This window comes from Benincasa hispida, chromosome 8, assembly GCF_027475165.1.
Source record: "Benincasa hispida cultivar pf3 chromosome 8, pf3_genome.v1.1, whole genome shotgun sequence".
Lineage (NCBI taxonomy): Eukaryota > Viridiplantae > Streptophyta > Magnoliopsida > Cucurbitales > Cucurbitaceae > Benincasa > Benincasa hispida.
Genome location: NC_143485.1, coordinates 51,106,104 through 51,124,443, shown reverse-complemented (window position 1 = coordinate 51,124,443; position 18,340 = coordinate 51,106,104).

Below are 18,340 nucleotides of genomic sequence, written 5' to 3'. Positions count from 1 at the left end.
ATGTAGATAATCATTTTGTTTTTTAAGATTAAATCTATACATACTAATTTTATCTTCAAATTTCTTCATTTGTTATCTACTTTTCACCAATAGTTTAAAAACTAAGTGAGCTTTTGAAAACTAAAAAATGTAGCTTTCAATATATTTTTTTTTTATTTGACTAAGAATTCAACTATTGTACTTAACAATAATGTAAATCATTGTAAGAAACATAGATGAAATAAATTTAATTTTGATTAAAAATTAAAAACTAAATTATTACTAAACGGAGTCTTAATAGTTGGTATTAATCATTTAATTAATTATGTTTTAAAACCATTTAATTAATTAATTTAAAAAAATAGTGCGAAAGGAGCAAGCGGCAATGCCACATTAAATAATAAATGGTACGTAAAGTAGCTAGCCGGCTTGAAACGGTGTCGTTTCCAAAGCCTCGTTAGGGGGCGCACCACAAGACCGCGCCATACATTCCTTTTGACTTTTTCATAATTTATATTACATTAGATTGATTAAATTCACAACTGTTTATTAAAAATGATAATTGGGTTTCTTAAAAAAAAAAAAAAAAAAAAAAAAACTATATTACTAAAAATATCGTCATTCAACTTTTAAGGATATATATACAAATAATGTAGAAATTAAATTATAAAACTTTTAAAATATTTATAAAGAAAAATAAATAGTACACTGAGTATTTAAAGAACAAATTTCACTATAGATATTTATAACTTTCCAATATTTTCTTATCATTACATCTCTATTTATGTTTATCTCTTATGATTATGAAAAATAAAATAAAAGAAGGAAAACATTTTCTTTTTGGTGTTCGTCAATTTAAAACCAATTTGAACATATTCATTTTAAATCATTTCCTTTGTAGAGTTTAAATTTGAAAAATATAAACATCTTATTTCCTTTACTTGGTGTTTGTCAATTTAAAACCGATCAAAAGATATATTGCTTTCCTTACCAAAAATGAATTGTTATTATTATATGAGAAGTACTTAAAAGTTAGAGCTATTTTTAAATAAAAGAAATTGAGTCAATTTATTTATAAATATGGTAAAATGTTACTATTTATCAATGATAGGTCACAATAGATTGAAGTATATCACTTAATAATAAAAATTTATTGTGGTCTATCATTGATAGACAATTATATTTTGTTATACTTGAAAATATTTTATTCAGTTTTACTATTTAAGACCATCACTCTAAAAGTAATTGAGTTTGGACTTCTAAAAAAAAAAAAAAAATAAATAAATAAATAATGTGTGTTTTGGACATAAATGACAAATTTGTCAAATTCAAACATTCTCTCTATATAGTTATCCGATAAAATTAAATCCGATTTGAAAATATACAGTTTTCCTTAATGAATTGTTATTTTTTCTTATTGTAGACTGTTATTGAAAGCTTAAAATGTAATTGAGCTTGAGGCTATTTGTCTATCTTTCTTTCTTTCTTTTTTTAAAGGGCCAGTTTAGACAGATACTAAATTAGGTTATTTTTCCAAAAGGAAGAAATAAATCAAGTTGAAGGTAGGGATGATCATCAGCCGATTGGAGTCGGTTTTCCAACCAGACTGACGTCGAACCGACCAGAATCAGTTTGGAACATGATCAAACCGGTCCAGCCGGCGACTGAGCAGAAACATGACCAGTCGACCGGTAGGTTGGTCGGTCGATTTGGTCTGGTTTTGCATTTTCCTTTTCCTTTTTTTCTTTTAAAGAAATTATATTTATTTATTGAAATGGGATGGAATTATGAAATTATATTTATTTATTAAAATTCTTAGAAAAATTGTTATTAGGTAAAAGTTATATTTAGTTATAAATCATTATCGTTATAAATAGCAATTTTTTAATACAGATCAAAAATAAACTATTTATTAAGTTCCTTATTAATCATGTTTAGTTTTCCCCCTTATTTTGTGATTGTGATTTAGAATTCAATATACTATTTCACATTTTAATACTTATGAAATAAAAGTATTAAAAATAAGATATTGATATGATTTGATTTAACAACCCTTAATATTTAACAGTTAACATGTCCATTGTTTGGGATTGCTTAAAGAACCCCTAATACATATTACATATATATTTGAAAACAAAACTAATATGAGAGTCGAGAGTATACGTCACAAATAGAAATGTCACATGACACATAGTCACATACAATCAAATTAGAAATTGCAACATAAAGTCAATTGTCAAATACAACCCAATTACAATAAAATCAAATGATAAATGTTTAATCAATAATTAACAAATTTGCAAAATCTGGAAGGTCTTGAATGTCTTTTTCATTGTCCATAACCACTCTGAATCCTATATAATTAAGATTAAGAAGAGAAAGACAACCTCATTAAGTTTTTAAACTAACAAGTTACAACTACAAAATACAAATGAATAAAGTTTAAAGTTAAACAATTGAATAAATACCTTCCTCAAATAATGAAGCTCCTTCCATGTCATGCTGAACTTCAAGATCTATTGGAACAGAATTTAGCCAATTTTGAGTACAAATAAGAGCCTCCACGGTTTTTGGAGCCAATGAATAACGTGATGAATCAACAACACGTCCTCTTGTACTAAAAGTCGACTCAGACGCTACAGTAGATACTGGAATTGCCAAAATATTTCTAGCCATACGACTAAGAACCTCAAACTTCCTCTTCCACCATTGAAGTATGTCAAAATCACTTTCATTCTTAACATTGGCTTCCAACAAATAAATATCAATCTCTGACCTCTGTTCGAAAGGTGTAGTCTCATCGCTTTCAAAATCAATATCAATTGTATCAAAGACAAAGTCTTCACCCACATTTTCAGTAGGATCACAATCAATCATGGTCTCCGAGGCTGAGACAATTGTTGTATTAGTAGTAGTACTCCCACTCCCACTCCCATTTCCACTCTGAGTATGACCAGTACTGTACTCATGAAAGAGACGTCCACAACATTGTTCTACTACATTTCACATGGATTTGGCAACCTTTGACCCGAAAAAAATTTTAAGGCAAAAAAGATACAAACCTTCGCTTTTTTCGAGGATCTAGCACAATAGCAACATACAACAATAGATCATTTTTTTCATTTATATTTGTCCCGATGTACAACAATTCGTAGTGAGAGAAACTCTATACTTCTTGTTAACAAACATGTTTTCATACGCTTTTTCTCATTAACATACAACTTAAGCACATCTCTAACCATAGTAAATGAGACGAAACAACGAATATAGGTTGACTTACACATGTTAATCTATCGAAAATTTTCTTAAATCCTTTACCCTCCACAAACTTGAATGGCAATTCGTCAACAATTACCATTTCAACCAACGCTTCCCGATAACTCTCTAAACTATACGACTCACATACAAGTTGTGACGTATTATCCTCAACATTGTCTTTGTCTTTAGTTTTGAAAGCTAATGTCATTTGGGTTGGATCTCTCTTTTTTTGGTAAGGGTATTTTTTATAATTTTTCAAATGATTCTTCATAGTCCCAGTACCATTACTTTTAGAATGACATGCATAGACAACTCCACAGTACTTACATTGAGCATGAGGGTCTTTAAGATCACCTTTTTGTCTCTCAAAATGATCCCAAACCATGGATTTTTTTTCACAGCCTTCCTTCTTTTTTATGGATTTGGAACATCTGATGTCTCGTTTGCTAAATCAACATCAATGATATTTGTATTGGCATCCGTTTCTGCATCTCATTAATTTTTTGAAGCATCAGTTGCAGTTCCATCAAACTCCATATCCGTTGAATCCATGTAGCTGAACCACACCATGTCAGACGTCAGTATCACACAATTCACAAAAACTTAAAGTATTTCAGCTTTACATAAACTCAAGTCTCAAAGTATTTACAAAAACTCAGATACTCAAAGTATTTATACCGCCTTCACATACTTTGATAACTCAAAATTAATCTTAGCAAGATTGTTAAATTCATGCACACTAAGAATGGCTTGGACAATTGTTTTAAAAAACTAATTTCCATTTTTGTTTTCAAACTAATTTCATTTTTGTGGCCACTGTGTACAATCTACAATACATTACAATCAGTCAATCACTACTCACACATCCATAAATCAAACTAATTTCCATTTTTGTGGTCATTATATACAATCTACAATATATTACAATCAGTCAATCACTACCCACACATCCATAAATCAAACTAATTTCCATTTTTGTAGCCACTGTGTACAATCTACAATATATTGAAACGGCTGGTATGGAAAATATCAACATGAAGATACGGACCTGCAGAAGAAAGAAGAAGAAAGTGGAAGATATCAAGATGAAGATCGGCGACCGCTATAAAAAAGAAGAAATGTCGACTGGAACAAAGAAGAAAGAAGAAGAAGAAGATGTAATAGAAGAAAGATGGCTGGAACGAAGAAGAAAGAAGAAGAACGGCGTTGGCTGGACTAGAAGTCTAGAACGAAGAAGACGTGTCGACTACCGGGTCGAACGAAGAAAATGTTGTCAAAGACCCTACGGCAAAGTCGAACAAAGAAGAATGAAGATGTTTACCCTAATTTTTTAAAATAACATTATATATATATATATATATTTAAAAATAATAATAAATCAGTCAGGTCGGGCCACACCCCGACCGCCGCTAGAATTGGTTCGAAAAATCGAAAACCGACCTTGACCGCTTTGAGTATATTTTCGAATGCCCGATTCCATTTCGGTAGATTTGAATCGGTCGTGTCAGTTTTTCGATCTAACATGCTCACCCCTAGTTGAAGATAAGCAAGTCATGATCCACCAAGCACGCAAAACTCTAATGTGTGGGGAGGCGTATGTAAACCCCAACACACTTGTATTTATTTGTTTTATCTTTTTTTGACTATTTTTTTTTTTAAGAAACATACATAAATTGGAATTCTAATATTCCATTCAAGTTTACTAATGAATAATTTTAAGATCCACAATTATTTTGGTCAAATAATTTTTGAAAACGCATTTATTTGAGTAGTGTGGTCATATTTATGCCTTAATTTATGTATTATGCAAATATTTAGGCTATAGATTAGAAAATTTGTTATAATCATTTTATATAAATTCTGTATATAAATCTCAAATCAATATACAAAATATTTAATCTAATATCACGCCCATGGTACCAAAGTTCTAGTATTTTTTTTTATTGCCTTTTTCAACCCTTGCCATCTCTTTGTCTCTACCGACGGCTGCTGTTGGCGGAGATGGACTAGATTTTTTCTAACCATCTTGTTTGATTCGAGAATTGATGTCGTTGATTCAACTCTAAACCAAAACAAAAGAAAAATTTGTATATATCCGAACTACTCGTATTACTACTAAAGCTTAGCAACAGTGATTAGTGTGGGGTCGAACCACAGAGAAGCATTGAATTAATTTCTTTTAAATTAAAATTGACTTTGAAAAAACAGTAAAAATAGGGTTTTGATTTTTGGTTGAAATTTGAATAAAATGCAAGAAAGATAAATTGCTAGGGATAAATTAAACGATAATTAGTTCATCTAGTTCTCAGATCAAGTAACAATTCAATGTAATTTAAATCATTTCCACCAAAGGATCATGTCTTCAAATTATACATACGTAGCTACCCAATTGATGTGAATTAACTAATCTCTACAAAGGCCGACAATCAATTAATTCGAAAACAATCAAGCGTCCTTGTTCGCACGAGGTTTCAAGAGAAATTTATTTCGTGGAACTTAAACTTTGTATTTGTATTAATTTTTTGGAAAGTGAGTACAATCTCTAATACACAATATTTTGATGCTTTCAAAATAAACTATAAACTTTAAGTTAGTTGATCTTCTTGAACGATCGGCCTTTGGGCTTGTTGATCTTCTTGGGTGATCGGCCTTTGGGCTTGTTAATCTTCTTAGGTGATCGACCTTTGGGCTTATTGATCTTCTTGGATGATCGGCCTTTGGGCTTGATGATCTTCTTGGATGATCGACCTTTAGGCTTGTTGATCTTCTTGGAGGATCGGTCTTTGAACTTGTTGATTTTCTTGGATGATCGGCCCTTGGGCTTGTTGTTCTTCTTGAAGGATTAGTGTTCGCACAAGGCTTCCGGAGAAACTTGTTTCCTGGAGTTGAACTTGAGTTGGTGTTGATATTGAGGTTGATTTGATGTGATGTGGTTCGATCTCTAGTACTTGATCCTCTGATTCTCTCTCGGTTGGGGGGATGCACTTGACTTGAAGAAGGAAAGCACCGACGTTCTTGCAGAAATCTTGGAAGAGTGTTTGTATCTTCAAGGGTCTTCTGTCTTTTAGGAATGCAGCTTCAGGAGTCTTAAGAGTCTTCTACTTGTTGATGAATTCTCTCTAGGCTCTCTGAATATAGAATTACTTGTATCTTCAAAAGGACTTCAGTCTTCAAGCATGGTCAGAATGCTTGTATCTTCAAAGAACTTCAGTCTTCAGGATGCTTGCATCTTCAAAGGACTTCAGTCTTCAGAATGCTTGTATCTTCGAAGGACTTCAGTCTTCAGATGTGGTCAGCTTCAGGAGTGAAGGAGTCTTCTAACTGTAGAGAATTCTTTATAAGCTCTCTAGTGTATAGAATTGTTGATCCCCACAAATGAGGAGAACTCCTCTATTTATAAAGTTTTCTGCTGGAATTCATGGGCTTGGGCTTGGTCGATCCATGGGCCTGGGCTTGGTCGATCCATGGGCTTGACTAATTAGATTTAGGCCTTATTTGACATTTTGGTCAAATTAAGCTTATTTACGGGCTAAATTGGACCTTTAGCCCAAATAATAATATCAAATTGGATCGAAGTAATTTTATTCAATCCAACGGTTACGAAGGAAACATGTGGCATCATCGGACTTCACCAATTTATGTCTTCAACTTCAATTTGGGACAAATGTCAACTTCTAATTAGTCTCGAATTCAATTATTTGGAATTTCGTCCTTAATTTAGTAAATGACGTGGCAATTTGCAATCGGTCCAAAATTTCTCATTCAACAGTCGTAATTCATAATTAAGACTGGATAGACCGTGCCCTAACTAACCTACATGCTTCTAGATTCAATTGGGTGCTTAGCGGCCATAAAGAACTAGAAACACATGCATTAAGATTTAGGATTCAACTATGTTGATTTAGTTTCAAGAAAAGTCTTTTTCAATTAATCAATTTATTATTTAAATCTAGATTAAACGTGCGATGTAAAGATTCAAGGTCATCCTATATACCTAAGTATGCTCATCTAATCGATGCTACAAGGGTAAACTCAACACATGGACGATTACAAGGATATGTGCGAGCTTGAATTTAACTAGTGGGGATATGCAATTATGATAGGGGCGTCAATCTAACACATGAAAGTAAATCGAAATCAAGAAAGATTCAAAGAAAACATAATTCTAAATTAAAACACAAAGCTGGAAGAAAACTCATTGAAGTACACAAATTGTTCGATCCAAGAACTAGATAAAGAATTACCTCATTGTTTTATAGACAAACCAACGAGATGCATCCAAATACACGTTCATAATCCGAAATAAATGAAAAACAATCCTAATGATACTGAAAACATAAAGGAAAAGGAAGAAGTTTCGGCCTCTCCTCGGCCTCCATTGAGATTTAATACAATTTTCAGCACACTTTGACCTAAAATCGAAGGAGATTATTTATAGAAAATGGGACAGCGTCGCAATGCTAGAACTAGTGTTGCAACACTAAGGTAACTAATCAGAGCGTCAAGGTGAAGAAGTCCAACGCTACCCTAACGCTCACTTGCGCGCGCACGAGGCTCCTTGTCTGTCAAAGCTCGTAGCGTTGCAATGCTACCCATTCTATCTTACAACACTGGGTGAGCGTCAAGCCAAGCCAATCTACGAGCATTGTGACGCTGAAGCATGGCCCTTTTGGTCTTTTTGACTCTTTTGAAGCATAGATGCTCAAATCATCTCCAAATTGCTTCAAATTTACCTCGATTAGCTCCAAATTGTCGATTCTACCTCTTGATTGCTCAATACCTACAAAATAGGGAAATAAACATGTAGAACCCAATAACGAGTTCAAATTAAGCTAGGAATAATAACTCTTTTTTAGAGCTATCACATCTCGATCTGCCCAGTCTCTTGCTCAGCTTTGCACAATTCAATCAAAGATCTGACCCCATACCTCTGCCTAGATTTGTCGATGTCATGCATAACTCGTCGATCTCAGCTCAAATTAGTCGACCACTGCCCAGCCCGTCGAAGAGACTACATAGATCTGTCAACCTCGAACACAGATATGTTCGATCCACTCCCCATCCGCCTAGATTTTTCGTTGCCCAGCCTCTATTTAACTGCACGCCATCGTGTACCCCTGGAACCACTCTCGGATCCATCGATCAATCTCAATTAGCTTCGTTCATATTCGTTCACGTCGACATTTAGGTCTGCACATGCCTGCATCCGGATTTGCATACCTCGTTCGCCTCAAATAAATTCGAAGTCCTCATCCCAAATTTCATTCGCTCCCCCACTTAGATCTGTTCGCACACGACAACCACGACTAGATTGACAACACACTATTCGTGTTGTACCACTCTTCTCCATTCATTTACTCAGTTCACGTTGATTGCTTGTTGATCCCAGGTCCCCGTGCACACCAATCCAACCCCCATTCAGATTTCATGATTTTGGCTAGCTAGCACAATCCAGATCTGAGTAGTTCAGATCCATGCCTCCACTAGACATCATGCCTTCTACCATCGCTCAACCTAGTTCCATTGTGGACATGAGAGTTTTTTTAAAAAAAAAAAAAAAATCTATTTGGTTCAATTCAATCATTATGATTCGGTTAAATTGACTTGGTTCAGCTAAACTAAACTAGAGTTCAAACTCCAATGATTCCGCATGAAAGAGGATGAGATCTTCTTGGGGTTCTCAACATCAAATTGGATATTTGGGAATAAAAAAACTCAGTAATTTAAAAAATCATTTTGAATTATTTAATTTATTAAATCTTGAATTTTTATGAACTTATTTTCATTTTCAGTAATACATGGAAAGATGAATCGAGGGAAAACTTATGAATGTAATAGTTACAAGAAAAGACATGGTTCTACCAACTCAAAGACCTGCACTTGCTCGAACTAGAATCTTGCTAATTCTAAGTTCTCATTGTGCTAAATTTCTCTCACTGGGATAGGGTCCAGCATCGGCTCTTCTAGATCTTCAAAGATCGAAATTGAATGATTCCCATGTATGAACGTCCCCTTGTTGGTCCTAAAGGACAGAGGAGACTAGGTTGGCCTAAAGATGGTCAACATTGTCCATAACTCGTCGATCTCTACCCAAATTAGTCAACCATTGCCCAGCCCATTGAAGAGACTATATAGATCCGTTGACCTCGCACACAAATCTATTTGATCCACTCTACATCCACCTAGATTTTTCGTTGCCCACCCTCTACCTAGCCGCACACCGTCGTGTACCCCTCGAATCGCTCTCAGATCCACCGATCAATCTCACCTACCTTCGTTCATATCTGTTCACACCAACATTTAGGTCTGTACACGCCTACATCCAGATTCGCATCCCTCGTTCCCCTCAGATAGATCCAAAGTCCTCGTCCTAGATTTCATTTACTCCCCCACTCAGATCTGTTCGCACACGATAACCACGACTAGATCGACAACACATTGTTCGTGTTGTACCACTCCGCTCAATTCATTTACTCAGTTCGCGCTGATTGCTTGTTGATCCCAGGTTCTCATGCATGCCAACCCAGCCCTCATTCAGATTTCATGATTTCGGCTAACTTGCACAATCCAGATCTGAGTAGGTCAGATCCATGCCTTCGCTCAGACATCATGCCTTCTGTCGTCGCTCAGCCTAGTTCCATTATGGATGTAAGGGTTTTAAAAAATGGATTTGATTTGATTCAATCATTATGATTCTATTAAATGGACTCGGTTCAATTGGACCAATTTGGTTGATTCAGCTCAATTAGATTAATTTGGTTTGACTTTTGGTTCATGTTTTTTGGTTTCAGCTTCAGTTTTCAGATCTTCAAAGTCTCTGTTTCGTGTTCAAATCAACAGTTTGTGAGTTCTGTCTCCAGCCCAGATCTATGTGAAGGAACCTATGAAGGCCTTGAGCAGAAATGTGGATCATCCCTTTTTTTTTCACAGAATCGGAAAATATAGAAACAAAATTATGCAAAAAAAAAAAAACAAAAACAAAATTTACGATATGCTAATAAAATTAGAGAAAAAAAATTATGGTTTCAGACCTTTGAAGAATCTTTCTTCACGTGAATTCCTTTTTCCGGGTCTATCACGAACGATAATAGCTAAATACGTCATTTTTGTATTGGCTGTGGTGAGTTCAAGGGAGGATTTTGAGTTATGTGAAATTTTTTAGGACTTTATGCTTTAACTTAAAGTTTTGATTCATATTTTGTTGACCATAATTGGTCTAAGAAAATTACTTTTAAATTGAATCTTTTCGAACTTAACAAAACTTTAAGCAAGTTGTTCACTATACTAATTGTTGGAGCAATTTTAAACTTTTTCTTTTATAAGGTTATGAGTATTAATGCAACTTTTAAAATTTTAAATATTTTTTTTAATGAGTACTAATGGTTTGTGTTTAGATACTAAAATAAGGGTATTTAAAAAAAATTAAAGGTATTTTTAAATTTCTTATTTTTAATTTTAAGGTATTTTTTGACACTTTTGAAAAGAGAATATTTTTAATAAAGTTCACTTCTTTAAAACTAATTTTAAATATAATTAATTCTAATAATTAATTCTTTAGATAATTTAATTAATTCAAAAAAAATTTAATATAAAATATAAAATTATTAAAATACCAATCCCGAACATGAATCTCTATTCATTTGTATAATATTTAAATTATATTTAGATATTTTCAATTCTCAATAATAAAACCATTAATTATATCGCATATATTAACTCTTGTTGCTAAATTGAAATTGAACGTTTCAAATTCTGTCCTCATACTGTCCTAAAGTTTAGTCTAATTTGAGCTAGTTGGGGATCTAATGGACCTAAAGATCATGAGCTCCAACAATCTGAGATTAACTAACTAAACTCTTTAACCTAATTTACCAACATTTGTTAACTACTAGGACACTCCACTAAAGCCCACTAGTTGCACTCTCCTCACTGATTTAACCATGATTAGTAAGTCGATCTTTCACCGGTTGTTCATAATTACAGCTGAGTCAAAATTATCATTTTACCCCTGTAATTACATATTGCTCCTTAAGTTCCACTGATCCTCTAATGAACAATTGGTTTATGGTCCAACCAATAAATCAAGTCCCTCTCGGGCTAACGAGAGGGTGGGCCCTCCTATTCAAGACTGAGAGATAACACTTAAGAGAACTGTTGGGGTCGATGCCCTAAATCTCATAGAGTCATGTAGTTTGTAAACACCTGTATGAACAAACGCTTATGATGTAATAATATGAGATATTTTCTTCACTGTTGTCTATGAAATATGAGATATTTTAGTTGCATTTACTACAAACCAATAAACTAAGATACCTGGTTATCGTTGTGACTTAAGCATGTATGTTGAGACATACAAGTGGATCATGCCTTAAGTGATAACCTAAATGGTCTGTAGTGTATGGATAAAGGAGGGAAACCTTATCCTGGTGGCACTACGGATATGACCCTTCGATGCATTATCTCGCGGATCAGATTATACCACTCTATGTGTTTACCGTGCCTGTGACTTCTAGGCTCCTTGGAGTTTGCCACAGCACCACTATTGTCACAATAGAGGGTGATAGTCCTAGACATATTTGGAACCACTTCCAGCTCTGTCAGGAACTTCTTGAGCCAAACGGCCTTCTTAGTAGCTTCATAAGCCGCTACGTACTCGGCCTCCATCGTGGAGTCAGTGATACACCCCTGCTTAGTGCTTTGCCATACTACAGCTCCTCCGTTAAGAGTAAAAACGGACCCTAAAATGGACTTCCAAGAGTCCTTATCAGTCTGAAAGTCAGAATCCATGTATCCAGTAAGGATCAAATTCCTAGATTCATACACGAGCATGTAGTTCCTCATTCTCCGAAGATACTTGAGGATGTTCTTAACTACGGTCCAATGACCCTAGCCTCGGTTAGACTGATACCTACTAACTATTCCCATAGCATAGCAGATGTTTGGCCTAGTACAGAGCTTCACATATATCAAACTGCCAACGGCAGATGCATATGGGACCCATCTCATCTCCTCAACCTCTTGAGGCATCTAAGGACACATGTCCTTAGACAAAGTGACTCCATGCTTGAACGACAGTGCAACATCTTGTCAATGTACGATGCCTGAGACAAAGCTAGCACTTCGTTCTTATGATCCTGAAAGATCTATATACCTAGAACAAACTGAGCCTCTCCAAAATCTTTCATTTGGAATTGGATTGCAAGCCAGTTCTTAACGGCAGTCAAGAGTACTACATCATTCCCAATGAGTAGGATATCGTCTACATACAACACTAAGAAAACTACTGAACCGTTGACAATATTCTTGTAGATACAAGGCTCATCACTGTTTTGGTCAAATTCGTACGATTTGATCGCAGTATCAAACCGAATATTCCAAGATCGAGACGCATGTTTCAGCCTATAGATGGACCGATTCAGTTTTCAAACTTTTTGCTCTTGACCTTGGGCAATGAATCCCTCGGGTTGCACCATATAAATGGTCTCCTCAAGATTGCCATTCAGAAAAGTCGTATTGACGTTCATTTGCCAAATCTCATAATCATAATAAGCAGCAATGGACAGGAGGATGTGAATCAACTTCAACATGGCAATAGGCGAGAAAGTCTCCTCATAGTCGACTCCCTCCACCTGGGTATAACCCTTGGCCACAATTCGAGCCTTGAAGGTTTGCACCTTCCCATCAGGACCCCATTTCCTCTTGTAGATCCATTTACAACCTATAGGTCTTACTTCATTAAGCTGATCTACAAGATCCCATACTGAGTTGAAATACATCGACTCCATCTCGAGATCCATGGCTTCGACCCATTCATCCCGGTCAATATCCTCCATTCCCTTCTGTAAGATGATGGATCCTCAATGTTGCCATCGGCTACCATAGCAGGGATTTCTGTGAAACCCAGATAGCAAACGGGTGGTTTCGCAACCCTCCAACTGCATCAAGGTTCCCTCAACTCTTGAGGTGGAACCACCTACTAGATGAACTATCATCAACAACTCTTGCTGATGAAGCAGGCCCTTCAACAACTCTTGTTGAAATTTCAGTAGTTTTGTTAGAACGATCACATAACACGACTTTACTATGTGGACTTTGCTCCCTAATATGATGCTCCTCCAGGAAAGTAGCCTTCGTGGAAACAAACACCCTATTTTCCGACGGATCATAAAAATAACCCCTTCTTGTTCATTTGGGGTAGCCTATAAAGAGGCACAACCTCGGCCGTGGTTCCAACTTCTTGGGATTAGTCTCAAGCACATGTGTTGGGCAACCTCATATGCGAAAGTGACGTGAACTAGCCTTACTCCCGTTCCACAACTCCAGAGGTGTTCTCGCAACACTCTTGGAAGGAACAGAGTTGAGTATGTATACCACAGTCTCCATTGCAAAATCTCAAAACGAGTCCGGTAAGGAAGCGTAACTCATCATCGAATGAACCATGTCCAACAAGGTTCTATTTCTCCTCTCCGCTACACCATTCTGCTGAGGTGTACCCGGCACTGAGAGTTGGGTAACGATTCCATGTTTTATCAAATAGTCTTGGACCCCGAATCTAAAAACTCTCCACCTCGATCCGATCGAAGTGTTTTAATTTGTCTATCCAATGCATTTTTGCATTTTCAACTTCAGCCTTGAACTCTTTGAACTTTTCAAAGGATTCAGACTTCCGTTGCATCAGATAAACATACCCATACCTAGAGTAATCATCAATAAAACTGATAAAATACTCATAGCCTCCCCTAACTCGCACATTCATAGGACCACAGAGGTTAGATTGTACTAACTCGAGAGGCTCTTTGGCTCAATAACCTTTTCCAGTAAAAGTTCTTTTAGTTATCTTACCCTCAAGGCAAGATTCATACGCTGGTAAAGAATTTTCCTGTAACTCGCTTACAAGGTCATTCTTCACCAACTTTTAAATCCTATTGAGCTTGATGTGCCTTAATCATTCCAAAGTTGTGCATTTTCTTTTAGAAAAATACGTTGACGTTTAGATTGAGTTAGGACAGTTTTAAACATCTCTATGTTATGGAGGAAACTTAAAGCTAACGGTCTTAGCACATACAAGTTATTTTCCAGTTTAGTTGTACAAATTTCTACTCCATCTTTATGAATAAACACTTTATCCACATTAAACGAAAGAGCATATTTATATTATAGCAAGCACTTTACAGAAATTAAGTTCCTTTTTAACTCAAGAACTACAAAAACATCTTTTAAAACAAGAAATCTATTTTGCAAAGACAACTGGATTCCTCCCACTGCCACAACTGAGACGATGTGCCCGATGCCTACTCGCATCGTCATCTCACCAGCCTCTAGCTGCCGCCAAGATCTAATCCCCTGAAAAGAAGAACAAACATGATTAGTGGCACTTGAATCAATTATCCAGGCAGAATCATCATTCTCCACTAAACAAGTTTCTAGGACAAGTAAATCACATTTACTTTTGTTCCTTCAGATAACAAGGACAATTCCTCTTACAATGTCCGCTCTAGTTGTAGTTGAAACATTTTCCCTTGTCAGCCGGCGGACGCCTATTCCTCTGGGCGACAGGTGGTTGGTTAGCATGCGTCTTCCCTTTTCCTTTACCACCCTTCTCTTCTTCCCCTTTCCAGAGTTAGAAGTAGAAGGTGCAGACTTCGTCTCTAAGGTTAAACCTCGATGGATCGTCTGTGAAGATGAAGCAACATTTGCCTCACTCCTTTTCCTCTCTTTACTTTTCAGTAAATATTGGTATGTCTGCAACTCATTGAGGAGAGTAGTAAGGGTATATTCCACTTTGTTAAGAATCGCATTGCTAACAAAATAGAGAAAGCTCTCTGGCAATGAATGCAAGATTATACTAACCTGATTGCCCTTATCGATTCTAGACCCATTCGTCTCTGCCACATTGAAATGGACCATCATATTAAGCACGTGTTCACGAACAGAGGTGTCTTCCTCCATTTTGGAGTTGAAGATGTATTTCAGAGCCTCGTGCTTGAGCTGTCCAGATGATTGTCCGAACATCCCCCGCAAGGACTCCATGATCTCACGCGTTGAGACCATGGGCTCATGCTTCTTGGCCAACACGTCACTAAGACTGGCTAAGATATAGGCTCGGGCCTTCTCGTTTGCTCGTGTCCATCGCTCGTACGCCTCCCAAACATTTTGAGCGGCATTTGGAGCTGGAATAGGAGGACAGACCTCTGTAAGGGCAAACATGAAATCCTCGATGATGAGTATCATCGAGATCATATGTTTCCAACTCAAATAGTTGTCACTAGTTAGTTTTTCGGCGCTTAGCAATGCAATAATAACTATAGCCATTTTTCCAAACTGTTGCTGAAAAAACGAACAAACTTTTATAAGAATTTGTTAAACCACATTTTAACCAATTAGTTTTAGCAAAACAGTTACCAAGTACCCTAAGTGATTAAGACTTCTATTTTGCAATGATGCCCCAGCGAGGCAAGACAAACGTCATCGGTGGGGTAATCAGATGCCTCTTCACTGGGATGAGACATTCTCAACCATTAGGTAGAACCAACTCTTGGAATTGAACCTAACAGCCACCATTTGTTCGGTCCAGAACTGTTAATCCTTAACAATTCCGCGTAAGTGTAACACCTCGTTTTCGGCCGCAGAGTCCCACCCTAATGTGCCCACCATAGGGAAAAACAGATTAGGACAAGAGACTAAGTAACCTTATCCTATATAGGAGATCAAATAAAGAAACACGCAAAACTGTCATCCTATAAGGGGACACTCCCAGGGTGCCTCGAGGCGATGCGCAGAAACTTTATCCAACCTAACGAGAGAGACCGTGGGATATGCTGTCGCACTTCCCGCTCCCACTTACTATGAACATTCTCTCCATCCACCTTGATATTGACCTACCCAAACACCATCCTTTAGGGGGACACTCCTAGGGTGCCACGAGGCCGAAGATAGATCTCATGGTGTGGACAATAAAGGGAGAAACGCGGTTTAAATGAAGCATCTAATGCCCCAAGTACCTCCCACTAAATTTTCTACCTAGGGGTTCATTAACCTAGACAATTCAGCTATTGATTTTAGTCTAAGTCATTTTTAATCCGCTCAAAAAGAACTTTTATCTTTGAAAATGAAACAAGTTCAAGTAGTCACATTAAACTCTTTAATGAACTATCTTAACCTTGCATGCATGCATCAAATCTATCTAATTCACCTTTCAAGGTAGATTCCCAGGTAAGGGTGTTTCATTTCCATCACCTTAAAAACCCCAGCTTAGACAGAACTCACCTTAGACAAAATCCCTTATAGATAGATTTGCTAGACTTTAACCTTTTATTAGTCAATTTAATCCTATTAAACTGATTAAAAGATTAAAGCCTAAGGTTGCTAATCATATTAGAATCGTGATCTTAAGTCCATCTCATCCAAGTTTTAAAACAATTTTAAAACTATGATTTAAACCTAAGTTAGCATGCATATCTTTCTTATCGATTTCAGTTCTAATTTCTTTATAACCTTTATAAAAGAAACAATTAAAAACATACATTGCCACACAATGAGATATTTATAACGCTTATAAATTTAACCTATGTGTTATGCTTCATGCAATGTCTGGTCATTACTATACATAACTTTTATATACGAGTAACAACCAAGCACACATGCTTTTCATACACCCTTATACTATAACATTTATAATATAAAGATGATGCATGTTAATGCTTTAAGCATGCATAAATATAACTCTTATATTATATGATGCATGAGCATGCTCTTACGTAATTTAAATCATGCTTCTCTAAATCATAACACTTATAATAAAGAGATGATGCATGTCCAATGCATAACCTAAGGTGAGATTTTTTTCTTTTATATGTCATATCATATGACATAAATAAAACATACATCCGATGTATATTATCACAGATTAATGGACCGTGATGAACCACCCCAAAACCGGAAAGAAAAACTCTATGTATTACATTTTTCCATCGAGCAAACCGATTCACAGGCGAACCGGGTCTTGAACCGTCGGGCGAAGCTCCCATCGTTTAGTAAACGCTCGTCAGGTAAATGATCGTGTAATGCACAAGACGAAAACACATGGATGCTAAACGATCATTTAGAGGACAACGAAGTTGCGAAGCCCGATCGTCTAGACGATCACTTAACACGCAATAGGCAAACAATTTACTCTGCGATCGTATAGTCAGTAACTAAGCGATGAAGCTTAATGAGCTATAAGATCGTCTAGTGCGCGCGCATAAAACAGCTCTTGAGTATCCAATACTTAACGATTGTCCACCCCATTGTTTACACGACCTGACCAATGTTTGGTCGTCTTCATCCTCGAAGAACAACAACCCTTGCTACGAAGTTTTTTCACGAACGACTCACAGACTCAAACTCTTTGAAATTACAGACTCAATAGCAGTTAATATACCCAAAAAATGTAGGGGCCTTTACAATTAACTTTAAAATGTAAAAGAATTTAAACAATCTGAGGCTTCATCCCAAAAACTCCATTAATCCCACACATCCATAAATGATTTAACGATTAAACAGGGAGTAGATATGCTTCACCCACCGAGAATGTAAATGCAATTCTTTGCATCAATGATTTTGGAATACCATAAACCCGGCTCTGATACCAATTGAAGGAACTCTTATACAAGAGTACCTCTGAGCAGAAACGAATCTTTCCAAAGACATTGTGACAAAATTACCACATTTATATTTAAACAGACAAATATGCATCAAACTACAAATTACCGGCATGCTTAGAACAATAAATTACAAGAGACCAAGAATACATATCAGTTGATGAACTTTTCTTCACAGAAAATCTTGCTCTCTCCAAGGATCGGCTCCTCTCGCTCTTGTTGGTACTTCCAAGCAATCGTTCAGCAACACCACCGGTCATCTACACACGAATAGCCTCCACACGAACAGAAGAAAATGAGGACGACACCACCACTTGGAACCCTCGGTATTCTTAGTGTGAAGATCCAAAGAGTGGACTCTGTTGGGATTTGGTAGAGGAGAGGAGGATAGAAGATCGTATACAACAATCAAGCAAGTGGAAGAAGTGCTAGTCTATTGTATAGACAAAATGCTTGATCGT